Source organism: Mastomys coucha, unplaced genomic scaffold (genome assembly GCF_008632895.1).
Source record: "Mastomys coucha isolate ucsf_1 unplaced genomic scaffold, UCSF_Mcou_1 pScaffold16, whole genome shotgun sequence".
NCBI lineage: Eukaryota > Metazoa > Chordata > Mammalia > Rodentia > Muridae > Mastomys > Mastomys coucha.
In genome coordinates, this window is record NW_022196898.1 from 12,726,983 (window position 1) to 12,740,567 (window position 13,585).

The 13,585-nt window shown below is 37.0% G+C and overlaps 1 protein-coding gene and 1 long non-coding RNA gene across 2 annotated transcripts in view; one reads left to right on the top strand and one right to left on the bottom strand.

Moving 5' to 3' along the window:
* Positions 1-29, bottom strand: part of Gpr149 (G protein-coupled receptor 149) — a 64,895-nt gene extending 64,866 nt beyond the window's left edge. Inside the window, exon 1 of the mRNA XM_031373980.1 lies at positions 11-29. The gene's annotated coding sequence lies outside the window, so the exon portion shown is untranslated. The remainder of the gene's footprint in view (positions 1-10) is intronic.
* Positions 1-13,585, top strand: part of LOC116092943 — a 96,726-nt gene that overhangs the window by 40,419 nt on the left and 42,722 nt on the right. The gene's annotated exons all lie outside the window — the stretch shown is intronic.

Consider the following 13,585-nt stretch of genomic DNA (forward strand, 5'->3'; position numbering starts at 1 on the left):
GTTGGTTTACCTTGAGAGTCTCATGAGCCTCTCTGAAGAAAATGTTTCAATTTAGAGGAAACCAATATACAGCTATCCAACACTCCATCTGTTCTATGACTAAGCATGGGACACTATGTCACCATAATAGCCACTTAGGAGTTTTCCTAGTGATTATGTACTGGGGTATACCATGTATTGGAAAAGGAAGTTTCCTTCTATGGTAGATTTCCACTGGCATCAACAGTGCTCTATGGCCATAAGCACAAGTGTTTCCATGACAGTTTGGTGGCACATCACATCCCTTTAACAACACAGAAGCAGTTGCTACCTGACTGGGGCCTATGACCTCCTCAGACAGTGCCAGATGTGAGCTCCCAAATTGTTTATTTTTCTCAGGATAGTTGCACCATCGTGGCACAAGCAGACACATCCTGTATGGGTCTTTTTATACTATAGCTCATAGAATCCAAAGCCAAGCAGTATTGTTAATAACAATGCTCTTCTCCCAACATCTTACCTAGGACCTTCTGGCACTGTAAGTTGGAAAGGAGTTAACCTTTAGTTCAGTTCCAGCTTTATTTCTGCTGTCTTCAGCAACAGCGCCCTACTATCTAGTCTGGCATGCAACTGACAGCAATATCAATAGCCTTTATGGTTTGTGGGCCCTCAGGGGTCTAGTTTGTCAGCAAGCTATAACAAAGTAACCCAGCTCTAGCACTGGAATTTTTATTTCATAAGCTTATATCCTCTAGGAGTGGCCATTTCTACCCCTTTAGGGTGTTCTCTATACTGAAGTACCTCAGCTATTATTTATTGAAAAATTTATATGATATTAAATTAATTCTTTGAGAATTTTATACTTGCATTCAATACATCTTATGATATTTATTTCCTACTTCTTCTTCTGCCTCTCTGCAACCTCCTCCTTGCGTCTTTATTTTATTGTTAATTCACTGGGTACAGTTTGTGTACCTATGTACTCAATGCATATGGGGCCCTCCACTAAGGTGTAGTTTACCTACCAGGGGCCACACCCTACAACAAGGCTGACTTTCCCTTCCTCTGAAATCACCATTAATATTGCATCAGCTAGAGCTGAGGGCCCATGAGCCCCTTCCCCTCTCCAATGGAATATTAATTTGCTTGTTACCCTTGCAAGTCTTGCACATGCAACCACAGACGCTATGAGTTCATGAGTGTAGTGGTCCCATTAGGTTCAGTTTCAGTGATGGTCTAGGACAGCAGTTTGAAAAGGGTATGATACATTTGTCTCATTTGTGGCTGAACACTCCAAACACGCTTATTCTCTGAACTTTAACCTATTCTTTCTGCGTAACTGCCATCTGCTGCACTAAGAACTGGACAATGATTAATGAGGTACACATTTGGAGGTTACCTTGGTACTATGTGCATTTTATCAACTGATATTTTAGCAGTCCATTGCTTCTTTCAATTAATTTGGCCAGGGGAGTGTGATTGTATGTTAGTTAGAAGTACCAGTGTGCCCATTGTCTTTATCTCAATTCTGCCCATCAGTGTTTGTGACGTTTCAACCCCATCATAGTCAATTTTCCATGAGTAGCCATACATAAGGCTGAATTGAATGAAACCCTTGTGGCATTGACTGTAGCTTGGTGGCATGGAAATGCATATGCAACTGTAGCAGTGTTCACAGAGAAAACAGAATATTTGTGCCCCTAATGTACAGGATTAGCCCCTCTATGGTCTGTATGTCAGTCCCTTAAGGGAGCAAGTTAACTTATGTATGTGTTCCCTCCACATTTCTTGTCCCCACTGAAGTAATGGGGCACATATCTGTGTCGCTTGTCCTACAGGGACTTCAGCTTGCTCAAAAGCCCTTGAGCCTTTCTGCCTTTTTGTTAGGTATCACTTCTTTATTCAGAGAACTAGCAACTTGGGCAAGGTAGGGTATGCCAGGAGGTTCAAGATGCCTGAAGCTCTTTTACGTTTCCAGGCACAGGCTTGCTGTATAATTAAAAAAACAAAACAAAACAAAACAATAACCTTGTCAAGTATCATATGCATGTTTACCTTAACACTCCCAATATTTCATAGCTGTGTCCTTGTACCTTATGTAATCTGATCTCCCATCCCCATTCTTTAGGTCTTATAAAAGTTATGAATGTCTTTTATATACTTTCTAACTTTGCAAAAGACCCACAGGTTAGGATTCCATTATCTATGTAATAATGAAGTCTCCACAGAGAGTAGACAGGATAAGGGTCCTAGGCCATCATCCCTTACAAATAGTGGGGCCGTGAAGATAAGATTTTGAGAGTACTTAGAAGGTTCATTTGTTCACCATTTCAAGTAATGTACATTGGTCCACCTGCTAAAAGAATACATACAAAATTAACTAGCCAACTCCAATACAGTAGGATAAAATTCCATCCATTCAATTCAGCTGGCTTCCTCATCCTGGGGTTTCTTCGTGGGACTTCTGTATATTTGCTTGGTGCCATGGACTTGGTGGGGATGGTTCAAGTGTTTGGTTTAGCACAGAATCAAGAGAAACCAGCTTTGTCTGTCTGCCTGCTGTGCTGAGTCCACCTGCCTGGATACATTTTATCCAAAGTCTGGCAGACTCTTGGCCTGAACAACAATTGTAACTATTCTCATCATCCATCTCTCCCTCAGGCCTGGCTTCTGGAAGACTCCCAGGCTAAAGGGCTAATCTGTACCCTCTGTACCCTCAGAGCTCTCTAGTTTCAGGGCACATCTCTCTCTCTCTCTCTCTCTCTCTCTCTCCCTTCTCTCTCTCCCCCTCCCTCCTTTCCTTCCTCCCTCCCTCCCTCTCTCTTTCTCTCTCCCTCTCCCCCCTCCTTCTCTCCCTCTCTCTCTTTCTCTCTCCCTCTCCCTCTCCTTCTCTCTCAACCTCTCTCCTCCTCCTGCTCCTCATCTCCCCCCTCTTCTTTCTTTCTTTCTTTCTTTCTTTCTTTCTTTCTTTCTTTCTTTCTTTCTTTCTTTCTCAGGAGATAAGAGTATACAGTTTTTTTTTTTTTTTTTCTGAACGGATTATTGTTCATACCTAGAACAAGCTTGCTTCTTTTTAAATGTACTATTTTGTCCCCAAATCCATCCACTGGAGCCCAGTGTCCCTAATGTTTTTTTGACTTGCTATGAATTAAGGTACATTTGGCTCTGCCATAAGATCAAGTAATTTGTGCACTACTAGGTGGCCAATAATCCTGTAATCTGACATGAGGCCTCTGATCATGCTTGTAGGCAACCTTGGCCACTCTGACAGAGAACACATAAAGTAGTTGCTATGCCAGGAACTCCTTCCTCCATAGCAGAAGGTGCAGTGGAGACTACCTGTATGCCCCTACCATTTCTTTAAAAAAAAAAAAAAAAAAATCCTCTAGTGACCTACTGGTCAGGGTTTAAATCCTACCAAAAATGTCCCAAGCATATTTGGCTTTCTGTCAGTTTCTTCCCTAGGAAGTCCAGCAAAACATAAAAGTTGCCACATTTGTTTTCAAGGAACATCAACAGGACCTAGAATCTCTGTATTCTCTCAGCATGCAATTTCATAATACACATAGGAAGAAAGCCCTGCCAGCATTTCCTCCAAGGACTTCCTCCCTAGAATTACCTCTGCATACATAGAGGACTCAGCCTGGATTTCTTGTTTCATCACCATTGTAGGAGCCATAAAACATAATGAAAAAGAATACTATCCCACACTATATGAAGGAAAGCAGCTATATATGGATTTCTCCTTGGATGATACCCCCTTACATGGATCAACATCAACTGGGTATCTTACAACATTAGCTAGACCATGATTACTCCACTCTAACCCACTTTTCATCTAGGTGGGTCCATAGAGTGTTGTGGGAAAGCCTTTTTCTGTGGAAACATAATACATGCATCTGTTCATTCCAGAACGGGAACCCATAATAGTCCAAGGTAACAACTGAACCAAATTCCAAGTTGGTGAATGAAAGAGCTTTTATTGAGGTTACTAATTGGAGTGGGGGAGAGGACGGGTTACTTACAGAAGCAGGGATGATGCATAATGATAATGGCTGGTGAAAAGCATCCCTGACTCTGGTGAAGGCTCACAAAAAGCAGAATCCTGGAACATCTCTTCACAACTTGCAGGCATCTTGCCAGGCCAGGCCAGGCCAGAGAATCTCCTTTCTGCAACTCCCCCACGTTAGAGTCTCCCTCCTCCATCTCAGCAGATGCTTACTGATCCTAGATCCTTGGTGGTAGGGATGGTGCCTAGCAAATCCAGCAGATGTGGATTTTCCCAGGCAGGCAGATACTTCTTTACCTCCAGAGTCTCAGAAGCTTTCCTCACTCTCCTGAGTTCACAAGAAACTACTATACAACAATTTTCCATTAAAGGGAGACTATCAACAATGCCATCTCTAAGAATAAAATACGTAAGATTTCTTTTTATAAACATAGTGTACAGAAGGAAAATTCTGCATAGCTCGTTCATTTATGGAGCAAACACAGTGCTGATCTCCTGAAAAGTAGGGTGTAGAATAGTGCTTACCAGAGGCTTGGGAAATGTAGGTGTGGATTGGTCAGATAAAGCCTATTGAGATACAGGCAGATGAGAATGTTCTGGCGCCTTCTTGCACAGTATGTAACTGTAGACTATTAATTATATAGTAGTTAAGAAGAGCCTAAAGTTTCCAACATGTGGAAATGATGTGTTCAAAGAGACAGAAATGACAATTTCTGATTTTATTGTGTTAACATATTGGACTATCATACCATACCTACTAAACATGCATGAATGTTATTACAGTTAATAATTAAAAGACCAATTTAAAAATGTCATTATAAAAAAAAGTTTTGGTGGTACTGTAAGGGTCAGAGAGGAAACATAAGTCATACCTACACCAAACAACTAGAAACCACAGCATGTTTATTCAATGAATTAAGGACCAGTGGATGAGGTCAAAGTTGTCCAATTGTTATAATAGTCTTCTTAGCCTACTTGCTGTAATTCTTCCTAATTTGTTGCATCCTAATGAGAAAAAAATTACCCTGTTTCCATTTATCACCTAATAATTTTATTCTCAAACAGATGAAAATTTAAACATTTTAAAAGTACGTAATCATTAGGAATATCACTGTATGGATAAAAAATCTTCAGAAATGTGTTCTCATTACATTAAAATAAAGATCTTTTATGGCATAAAAATGTCATTATAGTCCTCATTACAAGAAACAAAATTATTGTAGGTCATCGGGTAGGGGTAGGGACTAGTAGCTTTAGTTTCTGTTTTCTGTCAAGTCTTCACATGACCAGACTGCTGGATGGATGAATTGTATTTCCAGTCATTCATAAGTTCAGATGGTACTATATAGATTCTAGAAGGATATTTGACCCATGAAAGAAGAAAAAAGTTAAATCAAAGTCTTTGGGATGTTGAGAATAGTAACTGTATTTCTGAACTGACTGTTACACAAAATGGGAGGACAGCTCAGCTTAGCAGCCGAGAACTTTCTAGTTTCGGAGATGTTTTAGGGCATGTTCAGTGCTTTCCCTAATATGTACTGGAGGATCTGAATGGAAGCAGAGAAGGGAAAAGAGGAAGCTGGTGAGGAAAAGACTTATGGGAGTGACATGTACTGTCATTTTGCAAAATAACTAAAACCACACTCTGAACCTGAGTCTGTTCAAGTGGGAAATACTTGTATTAGTCTTTGGCAGGCACACCCTACAGTAAGCACAATAGGAAGCTCAATTATGTTGACATGCTGATTATTTAATTTCACCCTTCATTCAGCAAATGGAAAGGAGAGCCACTAGAAGTCACTTGGAACATTTAGCTCGTACATTCTAGCTCCCCCTATTGACAGGAATGCATGTATTTAAATGTTTTGGAAAGTATATTACACCTTCTTAAAAAACATTTCAAAACATTTCAAAATATTTCGAGTTGCCTCTTGTCACAGACCTTATTTTGTCTAGTCATTTGTCACATTTAAAATTTGAATTTCAATCAGTTTAGACAATAAGCATCTGTTGTTAAGATATGATAAATAGAAATTAGTAACAACTGCTATAATACTCTTTGGACTGTAAGAGTCTCCCTATCATTACCATTAATTCTGGATTTTCTGTTAAACACAAATTTGGAAAATGGACTCTTGATTATCATGCTGCCTGGTTCTATGTAGTACAGGCAGGATGTTCAACACATTTTCACAACTACATTATCCGATGTGTCCCAGGCCATGTGCTTAGTAAAAAATGGAAACAGACCTCAAAATTATAATTTGGTTTTTATGTTCTTTAAATTATTTTTTCATTTCCTACTAAAGAATCTCCATCATCTTCAAAAGATGGTTTTAAGGTTGTTGTCTTGTGCGTCAGCTGTGTTAGACTATTCAAGTCTTTCTGTCACAGAATAGCTGGGTTCTGGATGTGACATATTGCTCTGGCTGATGCTGATTGTGTTCTTTTTCTAACATTAGGCATTAGAGTTTGAGATGACTATATGTCTAGGTACTGATTTCTGAGTTTGTATTTGTTGGATGGGTGTTTTCTTCCTTGGTTTCTGTTTCCTTTTTGGTCAAAGTTCTTTGTGGCCTGGATTTCTGGTGGCTTCTGATTTAGTAGGGAGTCTCTTTCCAAATTGGGGGCTGGACTTCTGGCAGCTAGCTTGGCTTTTGGCACAACACTCTGTCTGAGTAGGGGGAGGTTGGATATCATGGTGAGGAGGAGAGTGGTAATTGAGGGCACTGATTGAGTGGAGGAGGTCCACTGGTGGCCACCTATCTGTGGTTCTGGTGGCCAGTGTAGGTATGGTCTCTGGTCTAGCAGGAGTCTCTGTCTGTGTTAACCCATTAGTTTTTTTGACTGGCATGCCCTATATCTGGGCTGTGGGGGGTTTTATGTTATAGTCACAACTTACATACATTTTCTTTTCTTTTTTTTTAAGAATAGTGCTTTATTGAATAAGTCTTATTCACAGAAAAATAAGTTTTAATATACAACAAATGACAGATTATAAAGCAGAAAGCAATTCTCATAATGAAAGAAAGGTATCCATTAAATGAACAGAAAGGAGTCATAAAATTATATTCACAAATATAGTACAACACATGACAAAAGAACTGATCATTCTTTCAGGTAAAGTATAACAAAATGCAAAAACAAATTATCTTAATTATGACATAAAAATACAAGTTTGTTGATAAGTATAGACAGTGATAAAATATACTTACAGAGTACAGAGAAGTATATAGATTCTGAACCTTTGAACTATCTCTCATGACCTATATCTTAAAGATTTGAAATTACTTGTAAAACTATAATATTTCTCTATATCTAGAAATATAATGTTTTGTGCCCCTAAGATGTTTACTAACTTATCTTTACAGTTCTAATGAAAATCCTGGGAAATTATTCAGCTTACACATATAAAAATATGCAAAGACTGATTTTTACAGCTATATAAAACATCTTAAATGCTCATTAATAATACATAAGCACATAGTAAATGCCAAACAGCTATACTCACAACTGCAAACTTAAACTCCAAAAGAAAACTTTACCACTCATGCATTACTGTCATATTGTTTAATTTGAAAATATCAGCAACTGTCCTACTGTAGATACTATAAAGCACCACTTACTGTGCACTGCTTACATACACTTTCTAATAATTCCTTCTGAGTACTTTATCATTGGGCACACTCCTGATGGAAACACAGAGTCATAAAGCCTTATTTCTTCTCTATTTCTTGTAAAGCATGTTTGAAATGTCTAATTTTTCAAAATATGGATTTATACTATTTTGCCAACTTTTGTGTATTTGAATAACATAAGAATGCTTAGAGATTTTTAGTGCAATCTATATTATAAAATAATTTATATGCATTAAAGAACCTATATGTATTATAAACTGAAGAGTTTCACATTTCATCATAATATACTATATTTTGTATTCAATTAAATATTGTAAAGATTTTTAATGAAACTGAAAAAAATCAATTATGTCAGTATATGTGTGTTTTGGGTGGATGTGTGTGAACATGAATATAAGTTCCCATGGAGGACAGAAAACAATAGAGAACTCTTTGGAAATGAAGTCACAGGCACTTGTGAGCTGCTCAGTATAGGTGCTGGAAGTCCAACTTGAGTGCTTGGGGAGAAGGATATAGATTCTGAACCTTTGAACTATCTCTCATGACCTATATCTTAAAGATTTGAAGTTACTTGTAAAACTATAATATTTCTCTATATCTAGAAATATAGTGTTTTGTGCCCCTAAGATGTTTACTAACTTATCTTTACAGTTCTAATGAAAATCCTGGGAAATTATTCAGCTTACACATATAAAAATATGCAAAGACTGACTTTTACAGCTATATAAAACATGTTTGCAATATATAACATTATACACTTTAGTAATGTATTGTAATGATATCTCTGATATATTGTATAATATACATTACATTACTAGTAGGGCACATTATATATATATAATATAGTATACATTAATCAGTATTAATATACAATATACTAAATGTTATATATAAATTATAATAAAATTCTTTGCATGTTTAGATTAAATCACATGCACGTGTACTCTGTCTCAGCTGATAGCTTTACAAAAAGTGACTACTGGCTTACATCATAAGAGGGCTGAAATACTGTGACTTATTTTCTTAACTTTCAGTGTCTCATTAGAATCCTATGACTTTTTAACACTGCCTGACAATAGTCACACAATTTAATGTGGCCGCAGGTCAGAGAAATAATTTGATAAGCCTAAATTTTGGGGACTTTATAGGCACACTGTTAAACCAAAGGTAGCTCTCAGTATTCACAAGGATAGTTTTAAAGGTCTTTCATATGGAAAATGCTACATTTTTCTGCTTGTTATATGTATAAGACAGAGAACAATGGTTGGATATTATGTACATTTGTACTGAACACATACATATACATATATAATATACACATATATACATATATACATACATATATATTGTGCACATATACACACACATATACACATATACATATAAATGAAGAAGAGGTAGAAAAGATTTAGCTAGATCCTGAGCGTAGTAGCTGTGTGATTTTAAACTGTTTGCATAGCAATTATAATTATCTGGAGGAGTGTTATGTTTTCTTTTTGGCTTTTCAAAAACAATTATTTTATATTTGAATTTTACATGTTGATGTATATCTGTGTGTGGAGATAAGCAAATAAGGGTAGGTGTTTCCCCTTTTACTGGAGTTATGTGTGGTTGTAATGTGGGCTCTGGAAAGCAAATCCAGCATGAAAGGGCAGCATGATCCATTACCTGCTGAGCCATTGCTCCAGTCTTAGTGTTCCCTATTGAAATCATATTTATTCGTGTTGGGTGGAGGAGAAGCATGTACATCATGGTGCCTATGTGGAGGTTACAGGACAGCTTATGGGAGTCAGTTCTCTCCTTCTGACATGTAGCTGCCAGATGACTGAGGTCATTGGGCCTTAGTAGAGTTTTCTTGACCACTGAGCAATTTTTTAGGCCTTGGAGTAGTTGTTGTTGTTGCTGTTGTTGTTGTTAAATGTGTATGGGTGTTTTGTATGCATTTCTGTGCACGTGTGTGTGGTGCCCACAAAGTAAGAAAGGGGTGTTAGATCCCCTATAACCACACTTACAGATGGTTGTTTGCTCCCATGTGGTGCTGGGAATCGAATCCAAGTTCTGTAGAAGAGCAACTAGTGCTGCTAACTACTGAGCCATTTCTCCAGTCCTTGGAGGAGAGTATTTACAGAGGCCTGTGTGAGGCCATAGAGTAGATTAAGACTGGATGAATCTAGTCCATGGTATTGAGATTTAAATAATGTCTAATTAATATAAATATAATTTTGGATCACAAACATTAATTCATTATTCAACTTCTGCTTAAGTATTGAAAGTTCAGAGATGTGTATACTGTATACAGAACATGACTAGCCTGCCCTTGTAAATCTTACTGTCAAATGTCTTAAAACTGTCTGACTCAAATTCCTGACTTTATAATAATCTTTAGCCTCATGCATTTGTCATGATTCCTCATGATTCTCACATAGACTGGGTTGAGCATCAACTAGGAGATGTCTCAGGGTAGGGCTGGGTATACTTTTCTTGGAAGGTTTAAGTGAGGGGAGAAGAACTGACCCCCAGGGCAGGTAGTATTTTCAGATACAAAGCATTGAAGGCCCAGTGCTGTTATACTTCCCCATGTTCACAACTTGATGATGAGGGCATCTACCCGGTCGATGTCATCCTTCGCTACATTGGAACCAGCTTCTGCTTTACAATGTGGACTGAAGACCATTGACTCTCCAGTAATCCTTCAAGCATTCACCATGAAGTTGGGACTACTCAGACATTCAGCTTTGTGGATTGAGCAGTTACTGAGCTATCCGACCTTCTCTGTGTGTGGTCAGTAATGTTGGACTATCTTGTTTGTATCATGGAAGCCAGTTTTATACCTGCCAGCCCCTGTAATAGATATGTGTTCTACTGGTGCTGTTCTCTCGGAGAACCCAATTCAATAAATGTTTAATGATGAAGAAGATAATGCTGTGTTGCAGGGAGATCTTTGTTCTTCATTTTTCACACAGTCCATTTAAGCTACAAACCGTCCAAGACTTTTTATCTCAGTATGTCCAAACATGAAGAAGAGAATAGTATTGCAAGCTAAATGCATATACCACCAATGATACACAGAGAAGGTCTGATAGTTACTTTTAGATTTTAATTTTTTATTTTGGGAGCTGTGAACACATGTTGTCAGAGATCAGTGTTCTTTATCCTTCACAGAACGGGAACCTGCCTCCCCACTCTGGTGGAGCTTCTATTTGTGCTTAGCTGGCTTTATGTCTGGCTGGCACTCTCTCTTCCACGAGCAGCATTCTGAGGGATCTGGTAATTGGAATTGTATTTTTATCTTACGTCTTTTGGTTGAAAGAACAATTTTTAAAACTAAAACCACATATTCCCTCACTAGACTAAAAGTAACAATTACTTTGAAAATTTTCTTGATTTTATTTTGGAGATTGGTGAACATTTTTTTTTCTAAACAGACTTTTTTTTTTTTTTTTCAAATAAGAAAGTTTATTACAAAGTCTCGTTTGGGTGACCTTGGCCCAGGGACATGGAGACAATTTTATAAAGCTGTATAGTTTTAGAAATTAAGGAATGTCATAAAACAAGGCAAGTTTAAAATATACTGATTGTTGGGTCCATCAGAGAGGTGGTTAAAACAAAATGGGGCTTTTCTATAGGCCTCTGATGCTCTTTGGTGATACTCTCAGCTTCTGAGTTGGTAGAAGCTAGCAGTCTGCTAGTTTAATAGATCCCAGTGGTTTTTTAATCTACTAGTCAAAGCTTGGCCTTAGTTTTAATCCTGGATGATTGCACTATAGCAGTCTCCAAAGGCATCTCCCTCCTAGGAGTTCTTGTCCACAGTTCCCCCCTTCCCTCAGTTGACCAAACATCACATTTTGTGTTTGTGAGGGCCACATATTATTTATTAAATATTATAAGGTTCTCCTAGCTGGGAAGCTTATTCCTAGGATCTGGTATAGAGGAGGTCAGGAGAGAGGAATAGCTGGTAAAGCCATTAAAAAAGAAACTTCTCTAGGAGAGTAACAAAATTACTAGCTTCAGGATCCAGATTAGACTTTTTTTTCTCTCTATTTTTTTGGGGGGGATTGGTTTTGAGACAGGGTTTCTCTGCATAGCCCTGGCTGTCCTGAACTCACTCTGTTGACCAGGCTGGCTGTGAACTCAGAAATCCGCCTACCTCTGCCTCCCAAGTGCTGGGATTAAAGGCGTGTGCCACCACTGCCTGGTGACTTTTTTTTTTTTCTTATTCCCTCTGTATCTGCTGTAACATTTACATCACATGTGACATATAATAGGGCTACTAGACCTAAAATTAAAATAATATGATCAAGAACATAGTTTGGCCTAATGAAGTCAAGGTAACAGATAAAGAAAACATGTATTTTAAATAGCCACAGTTGACATGTTTAACAAAAAACAGATTATATATTGCTGCTATAATTAATGCTCATAGAGAGAGAGAATTCTCTGTGTATTTAGAAACTATTTTTTTATGTTTAAATGTTGGAGAATGGAATGGGGCTTTGGAAGGAGTCATTTTGTTATTTGCATTCTTTTATTAGTAAGAGACAAATATTGTTCAATTAATATTTTTAGTTCTGGATAATTTACTAATAAACATTTTTAGATACTAAGTAAATTAAGAAAGATCAGTACTAAAGGAATAAAACATTATGAATATTGTTATTAATGATTGGTGTCTTTTGAATAATTTGTATAAGAACAGTTAATACATCCCTTTGTATATCCTAGCTAGAGTAAAAGGAGTTAAAAGTTCAGTTTCAATGTTTTGTCTTATCCACATTGCACTGAATAACGAGAACATACAGACACACACATATACACACACACTACACATACACACATTTATATAAAGACAATGAAAATAATTGAATGCTTAAAAAGATGGAAAATGGTTTTGAATAGAGTATGGGTTTATAGTAAACAAACTGTCATAACAAAAAATGACTAAATAAAAAAAATCTTCATTTGTACCTTCACTAAAATCCAAATTAGCATTATTTTATTACTTAAAAATATACCAGGTGAAATATCATACTTCATTAACAAGTTTTAAGTTTTTTATTATAAAAGTATTTAAGAACCATAAAGAATGAGAGGAATATTTAGTTTTTTCAGGGTAATCCATTGTCAATGGAGAGGAAGTAGACTTTTAAGACAACACAGCCACACTCATCCATTTGTTTCTTTTAATGGCTGCTTTCATTTAGAAAACAGAACAGAGTAATATGTAGTTATGAAAGAGACTGTGAGAACTAGAAATCCAAATATCTGTACTATGTAGCCTAAGAAAAAGAAATGTATATATGAGGTCATAAAAGAGACAATCATTTAATGTCAGTCTATTTATGATTGATGAAATGTTTGAGTCATTTGAAAATTTGGGTATATTCCTTTTCTTCTTCTCTATTAGCAACATAAATGAAACACTTTATTATATTATACTTACATGTAAATTATAAATAATTGTTAATAATATCACTGACAATAGTAATTATGATAGTAGGCATCCTTCTGAAGTATTTACATATATTCAGTACCTGAATTTTATAAGCTTATCATGTGAGTATCAAGTTTAGCTCCATTTTTTTCCAATAGAGGTTTGCAAACATGCTGTCAACCTTTGTACTCAGAGGAATTGCTAGGGAAGAACTTCTTAAGACTTCACACAATTCATCCATCCTCCATCAGTCAGAATGATGCCATTGGCCTCCTGGAGTATTCTTATTTAGTGTCATGGAGCTTTAGAGAGTCTCTAGAAATTACTTCAGTAACTCTTCCTTCACTAGGGAGAAATACAGTTTCTTCTAATTGTTGCAGCTAAGCAGTTAGACAAACTGCAAAATCACTTGTTGAAGGTGGGACTGCAACTCAGCAGCAGGGTTTAAAACTATAGCAACTGAAGACCAAAAGGTGGACATTTCATTCCTTCTTAAAAGGGGGAACCAAATACCCACGGAAGGAGTTG